This window comes from Schistocerca gregaria, chromosome X (assembly GCF_023897955.1).
Source record: "Schistocerca gregaria isolate iqSchGreg1 chromosome X, iqSchGreg1.2, whole genome shotgun sequence".
In the NCBI taxonomy this organism is placed as follows: Eukaryota; Metazoa; Arthropoda; class Insecta; order Orthoptera; family Acrididae; genus Schistocerca; species Schistocerca gregaria.
Window position 1 is genome coordinate 102,429,048 of NC_064931.1, and position 10,798 is coordinate 102,439,845.

At 41.4% G+C, this 10,798-nt stretch overlaps 1 long non-coding RNA gene across 1 annotated transcript; it reads right to left on the reverse strand.

Annotated features, from left to right (window-relative positions):
* Nucleotides 1-748: 748 nt before the first annotated feature.
* On the reverse strand, nt 749-10,437 carry LOC126299348 (uncharacterized). The gene is made up of 2 exons (XR_007552784.1): nt 10,332-10,437; nt 749-1,142 (listed from the first exon to the last, which is right to left on the reverse strand). It is a non-coding gene; the product is annotated as an uncharacterized LOC126299348 (long non-coding RNA).
* Between the last annotated feature and the right edge of the window lie 361 nt (nt 10,438-10,798).

Genomic DNA, 10,798 nt, shown 5'->3' on the forward strand with positions numbered 1-10,798 from the left:
TTTTCATAGCCCATTATATACTATCATAGACTGATCAATCTGAAGTTACAAGCAGAGTAGAGGTGATGCGTGGAAAAGAACTGAACACATGACAAATAAGAAGCTGTGTAATATTGGTTGAATGTGTTACAATTGGCTCATTATACCTTATTTTAAACACATCCACAGTGAATCTTTGATGAGATTTCTAGGACAGATGAATATTCAGTATTTCTTCATTCCATTTACATTTGGATTGCTGGAAGTTATGCAGTCAAAAGACTGGTTCAGTAACATCTGACTACAAACCCTAAACTTCATGGAATATTTCCTCGCAATAAGAGAGAAATGCAGGTGCAAGTCGCAGTCCAGCAGAAATTTTCACATGTCACTAATAGGTGTTACATCTATACCTAATACAGCTGATGCTTAACAGTTTGCATTAAGACAATACATTTTGAATAATTGAATGTATTATAACAAAACATTCTACATTCCATGCAGAACAAATCATAAAATACTTTTACTTCGTCCTTTCTCACAGCTTTACTTTTGAAGAAATGTAAGCAACTCAATCAACCAAAATTATCCTTGGACAGACCAGTAAACTCTTCTCAAAGTGTGTATTCTTCCCCCTCCCTTCCAAAAGACACACATGTAACATTATGCAATGATTCTGTAATTAATTTCTCTGGGTGGGGATGGGAGCAGGGATTGTGAACAACTCACATATAAAATTGATCAATATAATATATGTAAGAGACATAACTCCTTTTGCAATAATCAAATTTATTTTGCTGCAGTTGTTTTTAACATGTCATACTAAAAAATCACATTCATTACAACAGTAACTCCAGCACATGGGATACAAGTGTCATACACTTCAATAAACATTTTATGACAGTGGGTTTTCACATTCGAATGTACACCATTCCATTTTCTTGAAGTGTATCTATAAGATTATTATTGGCAGTACCATGACATTACAATGTTACCAGACAAATTAATTTGGCACAGATAGTAAAATATAAAATAATGATTTTGGATATTGACCATGGCCTATCACTTGTAAGCATCCCGTGAAATATAGGTTGGTGGCAGAGAAAGTCTGGTTGTGCAATCCTGTAGTTGTTCTGTCGTGGTACTGGATTCGCCATGTGTTTCTGAAAATAAATCAAAGGTATATTGAATGAATTATTGCATATCTTTTGATAGAATCTGGCAGTAATGGAAAAAACAAACATAAGTAGAGTACCATAACTACATGTCAAAATACAAAAGGATTAAGTATGTACTGATTAGTAACATGAATTTTGTATGTAGAGTACACCACTCCATCACCAATGAGGTACAAATCACTCTCAAATGAAGCACCCAGGAGTAAAAACTCCTGCAATTGAGCAAATATTTAGTTGTGAAACGGTGAAGCATATAATCAGCTAATCTGATAACATGTTGCAATTACTTTGTAAATGGGCAGCTGTAGACAGTGATGCTAGTGTTTATAGTGTTTACCAACAATCATTTTGTAGGTGCATCTTCAACAGTTGGTTGGTTTGATTGAGAGAGGGGGAAAGAGGCGAAACTACGAGGTCATCAGACCCTTGTTCCAAATAATACAATGCCACAAATGTGAGAATAAAATGAACAAGACTGACAACTCAAAACAGAATCAAAGGAAAAACCACAAGAATGATGAAGGGGAACAAACATGTAAATGAACAAAAGGGGACAAGAAAACCACAGAAACGAAAGACATGGGATGAAGGTATTAAAACAACAAAGCAGATTACCATGGCTGGCTGACCATGAGAATAAAAAAGGAGAAATCAGCAATTCTGCAACACATTAAAACCTCCACCCTAGAAGCACTACGGTGGAGGATACAGGGGGACAAAGGACATGTGCTAAAATACATAATATAACCAATCCTCACGAAGAAAACGTAAAACTAAATCAGCCGATGAGGCATTGTCAGATAAAATTAGTGGCAATGATTCTGGTAACGCAAGATAATATGATCTACTAGATAGTGTCAGAAGTTCCATGCTGCTTTTCGTGGATGATACAGAGAAGTTGCAGCATTAGAAAATTTACCAGCGAAATGCAGGAATATCTGCAGCAGATAGGCACTTTGTGCAGGGAGTGGCAACTGACCCTTAACATAGACAAATGTAATGTATTGCGAATACACAGAAAGAAGGATCCTTTATTGTATGATTATATGATAGTGGAACAAACATTGGTAGCAGTTACTTCTGTAACATATTTGGAGAGTATGCGTATGGAACAATTTGAAGTGGAATGATCATATAAAATTAATTGTTGGTAAGGTGGGTGCCAGGTTGAGATTCATTCGGAGAGTCCTTAGAAAATGTAGTCCATCAACAAAGAAGGTGGCTTACAAAACACTCGTTCGAGCTATACTTGAGTATTGTTCATCAGTGTTTGATCCGTACCAGATTGAGTTGACAGAGGAGATAGAGAAGATCCAAAGAAGAGTGGCGCATTTTGTCACAGGGTTATTTGGTAAGTGTGATAGTGTTACGGAGATGTTTAGCAAACTGAAGTGGCAGACTCTGCAAGAGAGGGGATCTGTATCGCGGTGTAGCTTGCTGTCCAGGTTTCGAGAGGGTGCGTTTCTGGATGAGGTATGGAATGTATCGCTTCCCCCTACTTATACGTCTCGAGGAGATCATAAATGTAAAATTAGCGAGAATCGAGTGCGCATGGAGGCTTTCCGGCAGTCATTCTTCCCGCGAGCCATATGCGACTGGAACAAAAAAGGGAGGTAATGACGGGGGCATATAAAGTGCCCTCCGCTACACACGACTGGCTGCCTTGCGGAGTATAAATGTAGATGTAGATTTCATTGCTGGGCAGTCAAAGTGGGACAGTGCAACAGAATATGGATCACTGTCAACTGGCGCCAAACCGACACTCAGATGGATCTTCAAGGCCTAGGAGGTAACCATGGATCACATAAGTGTGGCCAATGCGGAGCTGGCAGAGGAAAACTGATTCCATCGATACGTAGTCTCCTTAATGAAACACTGTTTGTTGTGTGTACTGTTATGCTATTACGTCTCCCAAAGCCGAAAAACCCTACGGCGTAAGTCAGAATGACACAGGTCAAGTTCAGAGATGCCCATCTCCAGAAGTGGTTTCTGCATAGCTCGTTAGACTAGCCTGTCAAAAAGTTCATTGTGTGGGATGCCAACGTGTCCTGGGGTTCACACAAACACCACTGAACAACGGGACCAGTTCAAGGCATACATGGACTCCTGGATGGATGCTACCAAAGGATGGCGAGGGTAGCACTGGTCGATAGCTTGTAGCCTGCTCAAGGAGTCACTACAGACAAGAAGTGATTCCCCGGGGCATGAATGGATATACTAAAGTGCACGAGAGATGGCCACCAGCTCTGCAGGAATACACTGCACCCATTAGGCAAGGAATGCTGTTCAAAATGGCCTCTGTGGATGCAGGCGAAGCCAACATGACCATCAGCCATTGAGCCGTTGGTGTAAACCACTTCAGAGCTCTGGAACAGGTCAAGTATCGAGAGCAAGTGACAGCAGAGCGGCAGGAGTAACTGAGTCCTTAGGGTCATGCTAAAGGTCCAGACAAATCTGCAATCTAGGTGTACATCATGGAGGTGTATGCAGACCCGGATGGGAGATGGTAAGGGGAAGGACTCCAGTTCAGACAGAAGGGATCACACGCGAACCGCACTCGTTAGCCTTGACCTGGGCCGCCGATGCCGGAGATTGACTGCTGCAGGCAGAAAAAGGAGACAGTATAAATGATACTCAGGAGAACTACGAATGTGTGCAACGTAACTGGTGAGCAGTTGTGCACGTCAGATCTGCAATGGAAGGACTCCGGCCTCCACCAGGACACTGGTCATCGAACTTGTTATAAAAGCTGCCGTTGCTAGGTGAACGCCACAGTGTTGCACTGGGTCGAGTACACACAGCACTGAGGGCAACCGCCAAACCATAAATCACACTCCCATAAACAAGGTGGGATTGGACAAGGGCTTTGTAGAGCTGCAGCAGACCAGAGCGTTCTGCACCCCAGTTGGTGTTGCTCAGGCAGCAGAGGGCATTGAGGTACTACTAACACTTCTGCTTAAGCTGATGAAGGAGAGTTGGCCAAGTCAATTGGGCATTGAAAACCAGTCATAAGAATCGATATGTCTCCACTACAGTGAGTGGATCGTCATGAAGGTAAAGTTCCGGTTCCAGATGAACAGTACGATGCTGACAGAAGTGCACGACACACGACTTAGCGGCTAAAAATTGGAAGTTGTTGGCGAAAGCCTATGACTGAACCTTGTGGATGGCTCCCTGTAGGCGCCGCTTGGCAACACCATTACTGGCAGAACAGTACGAAATGCTGAACTCATCTGCATACAGAAAGGGATAGACGGACGGCCCCACAGCTGCAGATACACTGTTAATGGCCACTAAAAAATAGTGATACACTCAATACAGAGCACTGCATGACCCCATTCTCCTGGATATGGGGGAACTATGGGAGGCACCAACTTGGACACTAAAACTACAGAGTGACAGGAAATTCTGTATAAAAACCGGTAGCAGGCCTCAGAGCCTCCACCTGTATAATGTGGCAAGGATATGATGTCGCCAGGTGGTGTCCTATGGTTTGCATAGATCAAAGACGACGGTAACAAGGTGTTTGTGTCTGTAAGAAGCTGTTCGGATGGCAGACTTGAAGGAAATTAGATTATCAGTGGTAGAGCACCCCTGGCGGAAGCTGCCCTGACATGGAGCCAGTAGGCCACATCACTCGTGGACCCAATCCAACCACTGACATACCATATACTCCAGCAGCTTACAAAGACTGTTGGTGAGGCTGATGGGCCGATAGCTTTCCACATCAAGCAAGTGCCCTCCCGCCATTGTGATGGAAAGACACCATCACACCAGATCCGGTTGAAGGAGATTAGGAGATGGCACTTGTAGTCAGATGAGAAATGTTTAATCATCTGATTGTGGATCCAGTCTGGCCCAGGAGCTGTGTCAGTGCTATGTGCAAGTGCACTGAGGAGTTCCCACTTCGTAAATGGGGCGTTATAGGGTTCACTGTGGCGTGTAGTGAACGAGGTGACTTTTCTTTCAATCCATTGTTTGAGGGTGCGAAAGGCTGGAAGGGGGGGGGGGGGTAGTTCTCCGTCGCAGAGGCTTGAGCAAAGTGCTCGGCAATTGCGCTTGCATCAGTACATAACACGCCATTGGTGGAAATGAAGACGACACCTATTGGGGTCTGGCACCCAAAAAGACGTCTGAGCTTCGTCCAGACTTGGGAAGGTGACGTATGGCACCCAATGGTCGACACATACCTCTCCCAGCACAAATGTTTCCATTGTTTTATAAACTGGCATACACAGGCACGAAGCCGCATAAAGGCTATCGGATGCTCCTGGGAAGGATTTCGCTTATGTTGCTATAGAGCTCATGGACACACCTAAAGAGCGAGGGATTGCATTTTCTGCCACAGAAACTATTGTTGTAGTCACCTGCTCAACCATCACATTGACGTTTCCATGTGGGGGAGAGTCAACGGTGACAGATGTGAAAGTTTCCCAGTCTGCCTTGTTTAAAGCCCATCTGGGCAGGCATCCGTGGGCCTGACACCAGGGCAGTGACAGGAAGATGGGGAAGTGATCACTACCACACAGGTCGTCATGTGCTCTCCAGTGGATAGATGCGAGAAGTCCTGTGCTGCAAGTTGATGAATCAATGGCCGATTAACTACCTCGACCCACATTGAAATGTGTGGCGGCCCCAGTATTTAAGAGGCACAAGTCGAACTGAGACAGTAAAGTTTCGACATCTTTGCCTCGACCAGTAAGCACAGTGTCACCCCATAAGGGGTTATGGGCATTAAAATCTACCAAAAGTAGGAAAGGTTTAGGGAGATGATCAATCAGCGCAGCTATTACATACAGGGGTACTGCACCATCTGGAGGGAGATACACACTGTAGACAGTTATTTTCTGCGCCATCCATATTCTGACAGCCACAGCTTCAAGATGTGTTTGAAGCAGCAGAGTTTCACACTACAGACTGGGATTAGGGCATAAATGCAAACCCCACCTGACACTTGATTATAGTCACTACAGTTCCTGTAATATCCATTATTGCCACAGAGCGCAGTGGTCCGCATTGCCGGGAACCAGGTTCCCTGGAGGGTACTTTGCCCGCTTAGAGACTGCTGGCGGCGGACCACAAGCAAGGGATGACGTACTACGCTTCATGGCGTGTCACCCACTCTGATGCCACCCACTTGACCAGGGCGCCTCCCCATGGATGTTCACAGCTTCAGCAAAGGCCACTTGGCAGGATGACCATTGCCAGGAGTCCTGATGCCCCAGGGTGACGGGAATCTACTCCTTGGCATATGTAGCCCCGTGTTGTCAGGGGGCTACAACCAACAGGGAACATGGCGGCCTCACCACAATGGACTGGCTACTGTGCTGGATAGGTGGGGCAGAAAAGTCCACGGTTATTGTTGGCAGAGAAAGTGAAACTGCATAGTGCATGGTGGAAAACACACCCAGGAAGGTGTCCTCACCCAAGAGATGGAAAATATGTGGCCCTACAATGCAACAACGAGAAAGTGGGATAAAGATCTCAATGTACAATTGATATGATGCACCACATAAGGCTCTCTTCCCAAGTTGGCTCGCTCTTCAGGGAAAATTTTGAAAAACAGAGGTCAAACCCTACAGGGGGCCATCACAAATTGGCCCAGCCATCAGAGGCTTCCTTTAGTCGCCTCTTATGACAGGCAGGAATGCCTTAGGCCTAGTCTAACCCTCGAACCTGCAGGGGGGCATCTTCAAGGTACTAAGTATTTGTGACAAAGCAAGCTGGAATCTCTTCACTCCCTCTCGTTTTGCGATCTGCCTCTTTAAATTCATTATATATTCATTCAGCCTAATTACCATTAACACGCATGTATATAATTTGCATTTCCATACAAGAGAAAGGGTGGTCCTCTGTCTAAAGGAATAAAGCACCAGGTCTAATTTTGTACATGTAATTAATTTCCTAATTTATTTTGACCATTCATAGTTAATATTTTTGTTATAGGGTGAAATCAGTAATTGTTTCACGACTTAGATTCTACTGCTGACTTATAAACAAATATAAATTTTGTACTAAATATAAACATTGGGAAGAAAAACTACCAAGATTCTTAAAGTATTTGTTTCGCTCTATTCGAAAACGTAATAGCAAAGCCCAGGCCCTTAATTCCAAAATAATTACCACGTTTGTCAAAAATATTGTTTGTGTGAGTATATCTGTTAATTTTTATGTATGTATACAAATGTTTCAGCCTAATCTTTTTGGTAGAAGGAACTATTAACAAGAAGGAATTTTTCAATGTATTCAGTTCCTTGAATGAGTTATGTTTTAATTGTAATTTCTGTAACTTAAACATCAAACAATGCATAGTTTCAGTGCCTATTATTATGAGGCTATACTAAGGACTGATTTTTGCTCCAGAGACAGTCAGTCCAAGGCCGATTTTCAGATGGGAGTTATGCATTGGTTAAATTAATAACAAGGCATCAACTTAACAGTGGAATACGTATAACACAAATAAGCAGTGTGTTAGAACAATTAATGACAATGTCTGTTCAATTTATTTGGGAAATAGTGTCACACATACCGTATTATTCTGCAAGAACTGTGTGGTTAGCTTTTAACTTCTCATAGATATTCAATGGCAAACTATTGTACCTGTATGCTGATGTTGCCTGCAACGTATTTATGAGGCTTATCCACATTTACGAATAGTGAACTGGCTATATAATTGTGTAATATTCTGGGGTTGTGAACACAAAGTGAAGAACCGAGAATCACAATTGTGCAACTGTCTGCTAAATCATTTACAGTAGACTGTGTTGAGCTTCCACTTCCTATTTTTAAGCCACAATAACAATGCAACATAATGACACAGAGGACTATCAAGGAAGAAACAAAGCAAGAGAATGTACCCATGCGAACAGCACCTTCACAATATATACATTTACTAATGTAGCTTGACATAACAATTTCAAGAGAATAGTGATTTCTTCTATTCATTCACCATGTTCTGTACATCCCACAAAGAAAGTGAACCTACAGTGTTATGAAACAAGTAAAGATACACATTAACCAAAGACAACTTAACACTGCTTAAGCCCTACACTATATTAACAATAAATTATCACAATACTGCTAAATATCAGTTCTCTTTATGCCGGTTAAGGGTGTTCTAGTGAATTAGAAAGAAAGCTGCTGTTACTTCAGTTATATTAGGTAGCTGCAGGCTACCTCAGAAACCTAATATTTACTTCATTAGTCAAGTATTATTCAAAGAAAATAGTAACCTAAATATGTAATTACACAGGACAGTTTACGAAACACTACTTGTCATCCATCTAAAGGAGGCATCAAATCCTTGCACTAAAATAACCAGTGGAAGAGGTCATTCATGAGGAATGTTTTGTTTCTCAAATATCTCCACACCATAGTATATAACTTTGTTAAATCCTAGGTAAGACTGCAAAGTTTACACACAAGTTATATTTCTGTCTTGTATTGATAGCGCAGATCACAGTTCTGCTTGAACTGATTTTGCACAACCACACTACACTACAATAACTCTGATTGTGGCAGTGGCTAGGAGTCAGCCAACTGCAGTTCCTTCTTGATACCTATATGCCCACTACAATTACTGATTTTTTTAGGCACAACACAGCATTCTCAGGTGCAGTAGGATGCACAGGGATGGGAAAGCCAACTGATGCCCATCTACCACCCCCACTGATGTACTTCCCACTGCTGCTGACAACGACAATAAAAATAATTTGAATGTATGTCTTGTTCTATTTGAATTGCATGTGCAGCTCTTGCTCATTCTAAGTATGTGGAATGTTGTATACAACCAACAACACTGTGCCACCATAGTTATTTATCAGCCATGAAATTATTTTAATCACAATTTAGAAGAGAACATAATAATCGTTTATCACTAAATATGGCAAAGGCCCATCAAAGCATTTAGCAATAACCACAAAAGCTTTCTATTATTTTCCCACTAATATAATCTGACAAGTACCAAAAAATTTTGAAACTTATAGACCTATACATTATATGGGCACTGTGACTGGTAATCTGTAAGTAGCTAGTATATAGCCATAAACACAAAGAGTGTTTTTAATTAGTCAAAACACACACAAACTATATCTGAGGAACAAAATCATTCTATAAAAAAAAGGATCTGCTGCTCTAATTATTACAAATGGTAGATTGGCATAACAAAATCAGAACTCTATCCACCTGTTTCAACCAGTAATGCCATCAACGTGGTTTACACTATTTCAAGCACATACAATATGACGACCACGACAACACTCATTACACCTGTAAACATACATAGGTAACATGTGGAGTATAACTTCAGCAACAGGATGAAACTAACAACTACTGCCAAACAAATATTTGCCCAAAAATCTAGCACACGAAATCCTCAAAATGTAACACACAAAACTCACAAAAACGAAAACTAGTGGTGGTGTAAATTTCAATAGGCCTATCTCAAATGAAGACTACAACACCAGTAACCAATAAACAACTCAAAATCATAATTTTCATTTTACTTACATAGCTCCAACAAAGCCTTAGATACAAGGAACCAACATACAACTCAAACATTGTGTTGCAAATTTCACTTCACCAATATACCTCAAACAAAGCTGAACTTGCACACAACTCCAAAACCCTATGACACAAATTGACCTATATGGCAGCAAAAAACAAAGCCGAATGTACAAAAGCCCAACACACACAAATTTTAAAATCCATTATTCACACTTTCACTTACTTTACATAAAGCAAAGCCCACAGTACAACAAACCAAACCGTGCTCATTTCGCTAATACCAGAAACATATTCTAATGGTACATCAATACACCTGATACCAACCAATCACAATCCAACACAATCATCACATACCACGACGAAAAATTCCAGAATTCAAGAAAAATTGCGTCACCACCAATTTCAATATACACAAACTATAATCAACTCATAGCATACAAAGAAAATAAAACAAAAATACCATCTCCCACTGCAACAAGCAACGATCTACTCAAATATTTCAATTTCTACGTTCACACTACAAACAAATTTACAACAAGTGCTTCAACTTTTGACTCTCTGCACTTCAATTTTCTCTGTCACTTGCAGCGCCGAAGATTCGCAATTTACAGGCTGCACGACTGCGGGGCTCGGCTATTGCCCCACAACCATTTAAACCGATCAACTTACTCCCAGAATGTGAATAGCACAAAGCCTATTACTAAGTTACTACTAGAGTTCAATGCAGCATCTGCTATCTTGATCAAATCAAAACAATAACAAACACAGATCCTTCTGCCCGCCAAAATTTACCTCTTCAAAGTTATTACTCACAACGCCTTCAACTGGCTGTGGTAACTACTTTGAACTATGTCACTTTCCTTGTTTCGCTGTCGTTAAAGTATTGTGCGATTCACCGACCAACACAATACTTATATCGGTTTATTACTTATTTACAAATATTACAAAACGAAGTAATCTGATTAATTGAAGGTATGCTAGGTCGGAAATACAAGATTATTACATTTCACTGTAATGGTTCGACACTCGTTAACTATCGATAGCCGAGCCCGGCAGTCGTGTAGCCTATAAATTGCGAAACTGCGACGTTGTAAGTGACAGAGAAAATTCAAGTTGAGAAGAACCATTAGTTGAAG